At 39.6% G+C, this 13986-nt stretch overlaps 1 protein-coding gene across 6 annotated transcripts in view; it reads right to left on the bottom strand.

The window, feature by feature from the left end:
- The window catches only part of LOC127440881 (gastrula zinc finger protein XlCGF7.1-like), a 108681-nt gene that overhangs the window by 71865 nt on the left and 22830 nt on the right, over nt 1-13986 (bottom strand). The gene's annotated exons all lie outside the window — the stretch shown is intronic.

The following is a 13986-nucleotide window of genomic DNA, read 5'->3' as shown; positions in this document are numbered from 1 at the left end:
AAAATAAGCCTCTTGCCTCACCAAAAATAAGTGAAAATAAGCAATTAAGTTTTTTTCTGTGTGGTGGATTTGTCAGCATAGAAATCATAACAAGCAGTTAATTAACAATTAAGTATAATTTTAATTACAGATCTGCTTCTAAGTCAAAACTTGGCAGCATCAAATCTGTAGTATTAATGCACCATACTGTATATAACAATAATACAGTGAAGACTTGGAAATAACTGAGAAAAGTACTTTTTACCTCTAATAAAGTTTCCCATGTACCTGGATTATCTGTGCATGTATACAGTATGTACTAATTATACATAGTTATTAAAAATGTCTTCATTCACAGAATGCGACATTCACAACGAGCAATTAGGCAAAGAAATTTGTGATGCAGCAGTGTCCTTCAGGATCAAAGCACATCAACACGAAGTCAACACAAAGTGTAGTTCCAAAAATTTACTGTGATAAACCCTTTGGCCTTTGGTTTCATGAAAAAATTATGGGAATGAAATTAACCAGTTATAACCGGTTACCAGCATTACAAAATAATTGTTTCACTCTGGAACAACTGAAAATCACTTTGTTCCGGTTTTGGGTTACGTTCAGCTAAAATGTTCTGTTTGTTTTCGGTTTTCATTCCTCAAACCGTTTCTAGTGCCTGTGCAAAACATTCAATCTAAAACAGAACAAAGCGTAACACATTGTAAATATTAATACAAATATCAATGCAGTATGACGAGTTAGCCATCCATTGTGTTATATCCTGAATTTTCTTACATGCCGGCCTGTCACTGTTGTCAAAAGATTACAAACATGTTAAATGAAGGTACTAACTCTGTCAGTCTTTGGGCCACATCCAGGTTCTTTCAGAGGCACACCTGGAGCAGTTGTTGGCTTTGTTGAACTCTGAAATCATAGGCATTAACTGAATATATGGTTGTCCCACACAACTACATAAAAATAAATAAAATACATTTACTTTGAATGAAATTTCATTACATACCAGACATTGTGAGTATATATCCTCAGCCATTTCTTTCACAGTTTCTCCATGTGTTTTTGGGAAGTTTCTATATCCATTTAAGAAGGGATGTTAGGGAAGTTCTGTGCAACATCCTTGAGAAGGGTATAGGTGCAGGCATTGCTCCAAAAAGGGGCAGTTGCTCCAAAATGCCATTGAAGATATAGGGAGCCCCTTACATAACCCTTTTCCTAACCTCAACCCCTTTTGGAGTAACCCGCCCTCTTTTGGAGATTCTGCCCCCATTTGGAGGTCTCCAGCCTCCAGCTATACCTACCTGACGTCCTTGGTCATCTGCACCAAAAAAAGAAAATAGAGTTCTTGACCTAATTGTCACATAACAGCTAACCATTCATTAATGAAAATATAATTGTCAAACCTGCATTACAAAGACCCTGCAGCTGAAGGTGTCCTGCTGCATGGTGTAAGTTATTTCCCCTCCTTTCCACTTTATGTCCACCCATCCATCATCTGCATTTCCATAATGAATTCAGCTGGACAGAAGAACTACTACTTCTGCTAAATTGAATGCTTCAGGATCCAGAATCACTGTTCCACATAGCAGTTGGTGTCCCGTGATTTCACTGGTTGCAATGTTGTGTTAGCCTCATTACAATATCTTAAAAGGTCACCCAGCAGTATCCCACTCCATAGGGGGAAAATGGCCATGTAAGTGTCCATTAAAACATTGATTATCCCAGGGCAGAAAAACTTATTTTCAGGCCCTTTCTGTGTCTCCTACAGATGACACTGCAAATGTTTCAGCTCTCACCTAACCTAACCACAAAAGTGGTTGATCACTTTTGTGAATCAACCACAAGATGACTTTTATGTTGTGATTTGAAAAGCACACACATTTGTCTAAAGACATCGAGTGCCTCTAAGAAAGAAGTGCTGTTGTGCAACAAGGCAAAGTAAAATGTTGCATGCTCTTTGAGCCTTTTGTCATTTGTTTTCTTCCCAAATTCCTGGGTGACAGCTTTAAGGATGTGGGCAGAGCACAGATGGAGCACTGTGAAGTCTTCACAATCTTCTTTTTCCTCCAAGAAAACTATGCTGTGGGCTCTGTTTAGATAAGAAGTGATGCTCTCTTTGTTAAATGACAACAATACACTTCCAATCAGCACCCAGCTGAAATCAGTCTCCACCTGTCTCACCTTGCAGCTTGTCATTTGTGAAACCTTGTGGACTGCTCCATTAACCAAAAGGTTATGCTTGGGATGGAGTGCTGAGAACTTATCTCTGATATGGTGAGGGGTGGCTTATCCTTGCACATTCTGGGCAGAACCAGAGCATAGTACAGAACCCTTTTACTTAGATTGCTAATCTTAGACACAACCCCACCAGTGGCATCAAGATGAAGAGTCACTAGACTGTACTTTCAGAGAATCTTCAAACCCTCTTCTGTGTACAAGTGAACACCAAACGCCTCGATTTGGAGGTGCTTCATGTGTGCCGATGTAGTAGCTGAAGTTGTGGCACACTCCTTCAAACCCTTTTGTTCAAGCATGAGCTCTAGCATCAAATCTCCTCATTATGTGTGTTTTTTTAACTGTCTGTAGTGGTAATTGTGGACACCTTTTTGAAATGCCTTTGCTACTGCACCTCTGAGATTATAACTTACAGGCCTACATCTTCTCTCACTTTGTTGGTGTGTTACCTCACCAAATCTGAATACCATGATATTGACAAATTTGCTGTATTTGCTAGGCCTTTTTTGTCGTCTAAACACGTATTTTGTTTTACACGACTGAAAGGTGCAGGTGGCCAAGGCACAGAAGTAAGGTGAGGCTTTTTCCAGCTGTGACTAGCTTTGATATGCTGATATTTGAATGCCAAGGTGCAGCATGGATTTACCTTATTAAATTCTGAATAAAGCACATCTGTCCATGGTTGCTGTAGATTTGAGGTACCTGGTAAGGGCTTTATTTTTTTTTCCACCTGTCCATCTTAATAGAAATGGAAAATGACTTTGCCCCTGGTCTGGTCATTCTTTTAGCTGCACTCACTGTCTCTCTGTTTCCTGTGTACTCTTCATCACTTTTTGCTTGTCTGACATCTTTCCTGTCCTGAGTCTCTGCCTCACTTTCGGTCCCTCTGTCTCCAGAGTACTTTTCATCACTTTGTGCTTGTCTGACATCTTTCCTGTCCTGAGTCTCTGCTTCACCTTCAGTCCCTCTGTCTCCAGAGTACTCTTCATCACTTTGTGCTTGTCTGACATCTTTCCTGTCCTGAGTCTCTGCCTGAGCTTTGGTCCCTCTGTCACTGGAGTACTCTTCATCACTTTGTGCTTGTCTGTCATTTTTCCTGTCCTGAGTCTCTGCCTCACCTTCGGTCCCTCTGTCTCCAGAGTAATCATAGAGTTGGTGTTTGTGGCAGCGGGGGCATGGTCGAGCGTATGCCTGGAGAGAAAGCGGTAAGGGTGCATACACCTGAGCCAGATTATGATTAACACCTGTTTCTAATTGCAGTGAGCTTGGGGAGAGCAGGATATAGGAGACCACGCCACCGACAGAGAGTCAGTCTGGGTCTAAAATGACGTCTGTGAAGCTGAATGATTACCAGTTTATTGTGAAGCTGAACAGCTATTGATTAATATGAAGCTGTAAGTGCTAGTGTGCTCTGAAGAAAAAGTCCTTCCTTTGAGTTCAAGTTCCAAGTTTCCTGTGTCCTCCTTACCTCCCTGTGTGAAGTTTGTTATAGTGTTGAATGAATCTTTGGCCATCATCAATATTTTCCTTCCCATTGTCAGTTTCATGACATGCTCTGTTTCTAATGTGTGATAAACTTAATAGTTTGCATGTTTTCTGTAATGACATTAAAGTTAATTAATCACTATTTCAATACCTTTTACATCACTTAGAAATACAAAATGCTATCAAAATGTAAGTTTAACATTGCATAGAAAAATATATACAGTATCAACGTGCAGTTGTGGTATGAATGTTCTACATTTTGGTGTAACACAAAAGACGTTGGAATTTTTATGTTAAGTTATAAATAGTAGTTAATGCATCAAATAACTATTTTCAACAGAAAAAGTTACCCTATAATGTATTGTTGCATTTTGTAAGTAGTCTGTGGGGGGCTTGTTGTGAATGCACTCTAATATCAAGCCAATGAGGAAGGGTGCAGGCAGCCCATTGTCATTTGCAGGTAATATAAACTGTGTGCAAATACAGTAGAAGGGTTTGTCTTAATGTATATAAAAGTGATGCTACACTCTAAATTTAGCTGGGTTATTATTGAACCCAGAATGCTGGGTTGAGTCTGTTGGGTCATTGTTTTGGGTTATTTTAACACATTTGTAATACTGTTGGGTAGATTCAGTTTTCCAGTTGTTAGGTTAAACTTGCTGGGTCACAATATTGGGTTGTTTGGAGAGGCTCTCTCGAGAGCTCTGAAGATGTTTCATTGAAACAAGAATTGGACTGATCTGGTCAGAGCACTTCTCGAGTCAACAATTCACTGATTTGGTCTTTTGGTTCTGACTCAAATGAGTCAAAAACCAGTGAGTATTACAATCCTTGGAGCTCAAATGTTAAAAACAGCTATTTGTCCACACTGACATTAAATGCATTTAAAGTATGTGAAACGTTGCGGGACTTTAAGTCTGAACATGTGATGATGTTAAAGAACTGACGAACTGGTTCAAAGAAACCGAGTCACTAGTTTATTCAAACGAACTGTTCAAACAAAGAAATTCCCGGAAATGAGTTGGATTTCTCAAGACTGTAAACCTATTTTGTTTGATGTGCATGTGTGCTTTTGTGTTTGTCCAAAGACTTTACATACAATAAAGTTTAGATAAGTATAGTGTATTTAAAATGTCTCGAAATGTCTAGTTAGAACAACATATGGATGCATTTGTGAGTGGAAAGCTTATAGAGTGGCAGTTACTCAGTCTTGTCGATAGATTAATTTTAAGTCTGTTTATTATACATTTATAAACCTTTTACAGATATCAGTTTTTCACATATCAGTCACAATCTACTCACCCACATGTTACTTACAATACTCATGACTTTCTTCTATGGAGCACAAAAAAATAGTTTTTGCAGAATATTCAAGCTACTCTTTTCCATTCAGTTATAATGGACTATAAAAGCAGTGCTCATGACTTTATTCCATACGTGGTTACAGTGAAAAAAACGAGTTGCGTTCAATAAATAGATTGTTCCACCTGACTTTTCTGATTTAATTTTAATTTATCATAATTTAAATGTATTAATATCGCAGTGTCGTTTCGCATCTGGTGTGGACAGACAGAATGCTTGTCGCTGGAATCTTTTTGCGTTGCATCTGGTTAGGACATGTTATTATGCCGTCTCTAACTCATATGACTTTCTTCTACAGAACACAAATTAAAGTATTTTCATAGATGTATAATGTGTGCATACAGTGCAAGTCAAAGGGGTCCAACACTCAAAAGCTCCAAATAGGACATAAAGGCAGCATAAAGGTAATCCATACTCGAGTGGTTTAATCCACGACTTCTGAAGCGATTCAGTTTTGGGTGAGAAACAGACCAAAATGTAACTCCTTTGTCATTATAAATCTTGACATCAGCATTCACCTTTGCACATGCCGCATTCATGAGAGAAGCTCGATTACACTTCTTTGCGTTTGATGCAGAGTGTCTGATTCTCACAAAAAACAATTGTATGGCTTAAGAATACATGGATTAAACAACTGGAGTCATATGGTTTACCTTTATGCTGCCTTTATGTCCTTGTTAGAGCTTGAAAATTTTGGACCTCATTGACTTACATTGTATTGACAAACTTATCATACATCTATAAAAATATCTGTGTTTGTGTTCAACAGAAGAAAAAAATATGCAAGTTAAAGACAGCATAAAGGTGAGTAAATGATGAGAGAATTATCAATTATGCCACGGTCCAAATCACTGAGATCACATTTTTTCCCCCATTCTGATGGTTGATGTGAACATTAACTGAAGCTCCTGACCCATATCTGCCTGATATTATGCACTGCACTGCTGCCACATGATTGGCTGATTAGATAATCGCATGGATGATTGTTGGTGCCTGATGGGCTGGTTTGAGTATTTCTGTAACTGCTGATCTCCTGGGATTTTCACACACAACTGTCTCTAGAATTTACTCAGAATGGTGCCAAAAACAAAAAACATCCAGTGAGCGGCAGTTCAGCTGATGGAAATGACTTGTTGATGAGAGAGGTCAACAGAGAATGACCAGACTGGTTTGAACTGACAAAGTCTACGGTAACTCAGATAAACGCTCTGTACAATTTTGGTGAAAAGAATATCATCTCAGAATGCTATTCTGAGATGTGGGTTATATATATATATATATATATATATATATATATATATATATACACACACACACACACACACACACACACACAGCTCTGGAAAAAATTAAGAGACCAATGCAAAATTATCAGTTTCTCTGGATTTACTATTTATAGGTGTATATATGTGTTTGAGTAAAATAAAATAAAAAATTTTATTCTATAAAGTACTGACAATATTTCTCCCAAATTTCAAATACAATTTTTTTTCCATTTAGAGCATTTATTTGTAGAATATGACAACTGGTCGAAATAACAAAAATACAGTGTTTTCAGACCTCGAATAATGCAAAGAAAACAAGTTCATATTCATTTTTAAACAACACAATACTAATGTTTTAACTTAGGAAGAGTTCAGAAATCAATATTTGGCTGATTTTCAATCACTGCTTTCATGTGTCTTGGCATGCCCTCTACCAGTCTTTCACATTGCTCTTGGGTGACTTTATCACTCCTCACGCAAAAATATCAATCAGCTCAGCTTTGTTTGATGGCTTCTTCTTCCTCATCTTCCACTTAATCACATTCCAGAGGTTTTCAATGGGGTTCAGGTCTGCAGATTGGGTTTGCCATGACAGGGTCTTGATCTGGTGGTCCTCCATCCACACCTTGACTGACCTGGCTGTGTGGCATGGAGCATTGTCCTGCTGGAAAAAACAATCCTCAAAGTTGGGGAACATTGTCAGAGCAGAAAGAAGCAAGTTTCTTTCAGGATAACCTTGTATTTGATTCATGCGTCCTTCACAAAGACAAATCTGCCCTATTCCAGCCTTGCTGAAGCACCCCCAGATAATCACTGATCCTATAAAGGCAGAAACTGACATGAAAATGTTCTTATGCGTACGTCAACTGACAAGCATGCGGACAAACATTTTTGTGCTTATGCTCCCGTGTGCCAATGCGCGCCGACATGATTTTTTTATTTTTAGTGATGCAAATCTGAAACTTTGACACACTGAATTTATTAATAAATGAGTGAGCAAGGTCACGTGACGCCATGCAAGAAGCAGACATGTGAGCGATGAGCTCTGTGCACTTTGCTAAATTTTTTATTATTTTCATGTTATAATTTGGTGAAATTTAATACACCCAGTTACACATTTGCTCTTTGAGGCAAAACATGGCAAAGAAGTCAAAATCCTCGGGCTCTGGAGACATTAAAAGACACTTATGTGCTCAGGATGAAAGCCCTGACAGGCCTACAGACCGGGGACTCGATTTGGATGGTGCGGCGGGAGAGGTGATCCAGCGTCAGTTGTCCAACATGTCGGTGATGTTGATGAAGGTTCTTGCTGACTTGGAGGATCTCGCTGTAATACGTCGATCGATTACGGCGATGGAAATTCTCTGAGTTAGTTACAAGAGTGACTGATGTTGAGAGACAAATTGATTGTCTGGAATTTTCGGAGAGGGAATTAACCGGTAATCTTCCTGCGACCAAAGTTGATTTGGAACATCTCCTTGAAAAGCTTGAAGATCTTGAGAATAGAAGCCGCAGGACTAACATTCGAATTGTTGGAATTCCTGAGCATGAGGAGGGCAGAGATATGGTGAAATTCCTAGACAAGCTTTTCCCGAGTCTGCTCGACATAACAGGCCACAAGCTGGAAATCGAGCGAGCTCACAGAGTCCCAGCTCACAGATTTGCTGAGGGAGATAGGCCCCAATCGATTCTGGCCAGATTTCTGAGATCATCCGATAAAGATATTGTGTTGCGCCAGGCAAGGAGAAAAGGAAAGCTTTCTTGGAAGAATCATAATATTTCTTGTTCACGGACTTTGCGAGTTCGACAAGAGAGAAATGCGATCGGTTCAAGGAATGTAAGCGACACTTACATCAGCGAAAGGTCACTTTTGATCTGATGTTTCTGGCCAAACTGAGAATAGAAACTAAGGATGGTCGCAAAGTATTTACATGTCCCAATCAGACAATGTCTTTTATTGAATCAATGGGTGAGTAAACCATTGGGTGTTTCTCATGTGAGTGGGTCAACTCGCTGTACTTACTCTGGCTTTTGAGGAAGCTGGGCATCATTTTGGTTTCTTTTTTCTTTTTGCGTTGGCTCTGCCGAGCGGCTGGAGTTTGTTTTGTGAATAACATTTTACCTTAAAGAAACCTTTGCATTGATGAAAGATTACTTTTGCACTGAAGTTCCCGGCCAGTGTGAGAGTGGACATATCTACATGCTCACACAAAGGATGCCTTTTATAAAGTTGACGGATTGTGTAAGTCATGGTATATACTTTTACGCGGCCTCCGAGTGAATTGACTCAACCATCTGGGGAACCGGGATGCCGGTTTTGTTTCTTTTTGTATTGGTTCCGCCTAGCGGCTGGAGCTTGTTCTATTGAATAACACTCCTTTGGAACAGCTGTGGATTAATCTGTTCGTTCCTCGTACTTATTCCTCCTAATGGCTGGAGTTTGTTTTGTTGAATATTTTTACGGGACATTGGAATGATTACGTCATCCGCTGAACTCATAACAACCGGCTCACTGAACATTCGTTTGTCTGTCCAAGGAACCTGAATGGTTTTATATCGGCTGGAATTTGTTTGGTGGAGGATCACACCTTTGAGACATTTCAGTGAATGAATCTACACATTCTTTGTGTTCATTCTTTCTATTGGCTGGGGTTTATTTTACAAAGTATTTTCTGTTATGTAATTTTGCCTCACAAATTTGTTTGGGGCTCGTGGGCGTTTATGGACCTTTTGAGTTTAGAGGGATTGTCGCCAGTTGGCGCTTTCATGTGTGGGGTTAATGTGCACGTTTTTCTTTTTTCTGTTTGTTTTGTTCGGGGGGAAGTTCGGGGTTTGATTGTGTCACTAATGGGAATGTGGTCTGTATAATTTTGTTTTTGACACACAATTTATTTTTTCTACTATATCAAAATGTCAAATGTTAATATGAGTGTACTATCTCTCTCCACATGGAATGTAAATGGGTTGGGGCACCCCATAAAAAGAAGGAAGATTATTACTTTTCTTAAACGTAAGAAATATGATATAGTGTTGCTTCAGTAAACACATCTCTCCCCGCAGGAAGCTGATAAATTTGGGAAGATACGGGGTGGACATGTTTTTTTTAGTGCTGGCTCAAGTAAGAGCAAGGGAGTCATTATATTGATTAATAAACATTTACAATTAAAATGCCTCAAACAGACTAAAGATAAATTAGGGAGAGTCATTATTGTTTTAGCTGAAATTCAAGGGCAAAGGTTTGTTTTGGCTAATATTTACGCACCTAACGCTGATGATCAGGGCTTTTTTATAGATCTTGAAGGGATGCTGCAAACCGCTGGCACCCCTCATGATATAATATTGGGAGGAGACTTTAATCTTTTGATGGACTCAGTCCTTGATCACATTGAAGCAAAAGTGTGTAAACCCCCTAGAGCAACACTGATGCTTCACAGGATGTGTAAAATACTTGGAGACTTTTGAACCCATCTGGTAAGGACTATACATTTTTTTCATCAGTCCATAAGATTTATTCTAGAAAAGATTTTTTTTAAATATCCAAATCCCTCATTTCATCTGTTGTTGATTGCTCAATTGGAAATATCTAAGTTACAGGTCATGCCCTGGTGAGTTTAGAGGTGTTGCCATATACAGATAAAAATAAATCATATAGTTGGCGCCTTAATGTGTCCCTTTTGCAAAATTCTGATTTCCAACAAATGTTAAAGACAGAAATCAATGTTTATATGGAGACCAACTGGTCCTCAGTATCCTCTGTGGGCGTGGCTTGGGAGGCACTTAAGGCGGTTCTTAGGGGTCGGATCATACAGTATTCCTCATTCACCAAAAAATCCAAAGCACGAGAACTTGTGGAGTTGGAAGGAAATATTAAAAATGCAGAGGCAGAGCTGAAGCATCGTTTGTCATCTGATGGCCTCAGAGAATTGACCCGATTGAAATACAGATATAATACTATTTTGTGGCGGAAAGTGGAGTTTTGGCTATTCAGGGCAAGACAGTCATACTTTGAGTCGGGGGACAAAGCAGGAAAACTTTTGGCTAGATATATAAAGCAGAGAGAGTCTTTTTCTTCCATTCCCTCAGTGAAATCTGCTGGTGGTGAAATATTTACCTCAGCCATTGATATTAATAATGCTTTTAAAGAATTCTACTCTGATCTCTATAGTTCCACATCTTGGTCTACTGATGAAGATATTAGAAACTTTGTGGAACCATTAGATCTCCCTAAACTGACAACTGAGCAAAAAAATTATCTTGATTCTGAGATAAACTTGGAGGAGGTTGGCGAGGTTATTAAGGCCCTGCCTACAGGCAAGGCTCCGGGGCTGAGTTTTTCAAATCTTATGCTACAGAACTGGCTCCACTTTTGTTAGAAGTTTATACTGAATCATTAAAGAATGGAAAGCTCCCACCAACCATGACACAAGCCCGGATCAGTCTGATTCTTAAAAAGGACGAAGATCCAAGCAAGTGTAAAAGTTACCGTCTGATCCAGTTAGATGTAAAAATGTTGTCAGAAATTCTGGCTAATTGATTAAGTTATGACATCTCTTATACATATAGATCAGGTGGGATTTATTCGAGGCCGTAGCTCTTCTGATAACATTAGGCGTTTCATCAATATCATGTTGTCAGTAGCGAATGAACAATCTCCGGTCGCTGCCATCTCACCTGACGCTGAAAAGGTCTTTGATATGGTAGAATGGGATTATCTTTTTAAGATTTTGGAAATGTATGGGCTCTTTTATTGGTTGGATTAAGCTACTTTATAGACACCCTGTAGCTGCGGTATAAACAAATGGACTAATTTCATATTATTTTACTCTGAATAGGGGCACCTGGCAGGGTTGCCCTCTTTCCCCATTATTGTTCTGTCTTGCCCTGGAACCATTAGCAGCCGTGATAAGAAAGGAGGAGGATTTTCCAGGGGTGATTGCGAGAGGTATGGCGCATAAGCTTTTGCTTTACGCAGATGATATTTTATTATTCGTCTCTGACCCTACTAGATCTATGCCTTGCCTCCACAGAATTATGAATTCATTTTCCAAGTACTCAGGATACAGAATCAATTGGTCTAAATCCGAAGCTTTGGCTTTGACAGCCTACTGTCCAGTAACGGCTTTCCAGCCGGGCCCCTTCCAGTGGCCAAACAGGGAATTAAGTATTTGGGAATTTTATTCCCAGCAAATTTGTCTGATTTAGTTCGAGTTCATTTTGACCCTTTAATAAAAAGTTTTTCGAATGATGTGGACAGGTGGGCTTCATTACATTTATCGATGATTGGGAAGGTTAATGTTATTAAAATGAATTGTGTTCCAAAATTCAACTACCTACTACAATCTCTTCCTGTAGATTTCCCCCTCTCTTATTTTAAGCAATTTGATAGTATAGCGAAGTCCTTCATTTGGAATGGAAAGCGTCCCAGTTTACATTGCAACAAGTTACATAGGCCGATTGACAAAGGTGGGCTAGGTCTACCCAAGATTTTGTTTTATTATTATGCGTTCGGTCTCAGACATTTAGCTCATTGGTCACTTCCACCTGAGAGAGCCCCTCCCTGGTTTGGAATTGAACAGAAAGTTATTGCCCCTATTTTACTATTACAAAGCCTTTCTATTAAACTAATTGGAGAAGTTAAGTCGCACCCCATTATCTCACATCTGCACGCGCTATGGACAAAAGTGTCCAAAGTGTTTAATTCAGACATTTATTTAAATGTTACCTCAAGCATATGGCTAAACCCAAAGTTGCGTATTGGTGAGTCCCCTTTCTGTTGGTCGGAGTGGATTGAGAGGGGTGTTAATACACTCGGTGACCTATATGAGAGTGGTGGGTTGAGATCGTTTGAAAATTTGGTCCAACATTTCAGGATTCCTAGATCTCAGTTCTTCAGTTACTTACAGCTGCGCTACCTGCTTTATACTATTTTTGGGAGTAACATACACCCCCCCTAAAAGGGCAGATACTCTAGAAGTGGTGATTACTGCTTTTGGAAAAGGTCATGAAGCATCAGTATATTACTCCCTGTTAATTCAGAGTCTGGAGGATGGAGCTTCAACTTCTCTCAAGAGATTATGGGAGAGAGATTTAAATTTGGTATTGGAGGAGGGAGTGTGGGCTAAGATTAAAAAAAACGTCAAGTCTACATCTAGAGATTCGAGGGTGCGTCTGATGCAATTTAAGATTTTTAATCGATTATATTGGACCCCCTCTAGATTGTATAGACTTGGTCTTAAAGACACACCCACCTGCTGGCGATGCCAATCAGAAGACAGGGACACAACCCACGTGTTTTGGGGATGTGTTAAAATACAGGAATTTTGGTTAAATATTCAGGGATTTATGTGTGATGTGTTGGACACAAGGTTTTCATTTTGCCCCAGACTCTACATTTTGGGTGATGGGGAAGTCATACATTTTGGGGATAGCCACTTGAGAGGTTGGGTCCTAGCCAGAGTTATGGTGGCCAGGCGAATAATACTCAGGGGGTGGAAGACGGCTGGGGCACCCTCGTTTCGGGAGTGGTGCGGGGAGATGAGCGAGGTTGCGGCATTTGAGGAGGCAATCTTCAGAAGGTTAGGAAAGTGGGATTTGTTTAATAGGAAGTGGGGTGGATATTTGGATTTTTTGGAGGGTTCTTGGGGAGGGGCAGTGGAGAGGGATTTTTGATTTTTAGTTTGATGTGTATGTGCACTCTTGCTTTTTGAAAGTATTTTTTTTTAGTTTGTTTCTAATTTTTTGCTATAATTGTAAGAGACCACTGTAATGCGTGTTTGTGTCGGGTGGGGGGGGGGGGGGGGGGGGGGGATGTCCGGGGGGAATATTACAGTATTTCTGCAGGGGTCTCTACCTTGGGGTCTTTGCCATCCTTCCTGACGGGTGTCTTTGGGAAGAAGGCTATGTATATGGGAATTTTGGTTGCCATGGATCTGGGGCGTCTACAGATAGAGGGCTGTCATGGTTCTTGGAGTGTAGACAAATTGTAGAAGGACTGTATACGTGCGTTCATCCATCCTTATGACTGTGCAGATCTATATGATATTTTATACAAAAGGGTCAATAAACCTTCTCTTCCGTACAGTTCAAGTTTGTTTTCGACTTATTTGCTCTGCAAACTCTTTGTAGGCTTTGGATTTTCTAGACACGTTATTTCAGGATGACCAGAGCATTATTTCAGATGCGATGATTGGCCCACTGGTTAGTCCAGTTATGAACGAGTTATTCAGTCACATGACCTTTTGATTATTTTTATTTTTATTCCTAATAAATTCAATAGGAGTTTATTCAGTAAAGGTGTTTCCATCATGGTTTATGTGCATTTCTTCTTATGGAATAAAAAAATGTATCCACCTCAAGCGAGCGTATACATTTTTTATGCGTATTTTGGAATTTTTTTCCGCATCTTGGTGTTTCCATCCAGCAGTTTTTATGCGATATCACAAAATGTGCATAAAAAATGTTGATGGAAACATAGCTGCAGTTACAGTTAACAGTCAGTCAGTTTACTTCCCCCCCAAAATTACTTCTGAGTGTGGGTGTCCACTGTGCAATGTCCACACCTACTGTGTCTCATGCTTGCGGATTTAAGTCTAATAGTGTGATGAAAGTAGACAAACAAGAGTGTGCGATATGAAAGCATAGTAAGTGGACC

Source organism: Myxocyprinus asiaticus, chromosome 5 (genome assembly GCF_019703515.2).
Source record: "Myxocyprinus asiaticus isolate MX2 ecotype Aquarium Trade chromosome 5, UBuf_Myxa_2, whole genome shotgun sequence".
Classification (NCBI taxonomy): Eukaryota; Metazoa; Chordata; class Actinopteri; order Cypriniformes; family Catostomidae; genus Myxocyprinus; species Myxocyprinus asiaticus.
Note: the sequence above shows the minus strand (reverse complement) of the source record. Positions and strands in the feature narration are given on the sequence as shown.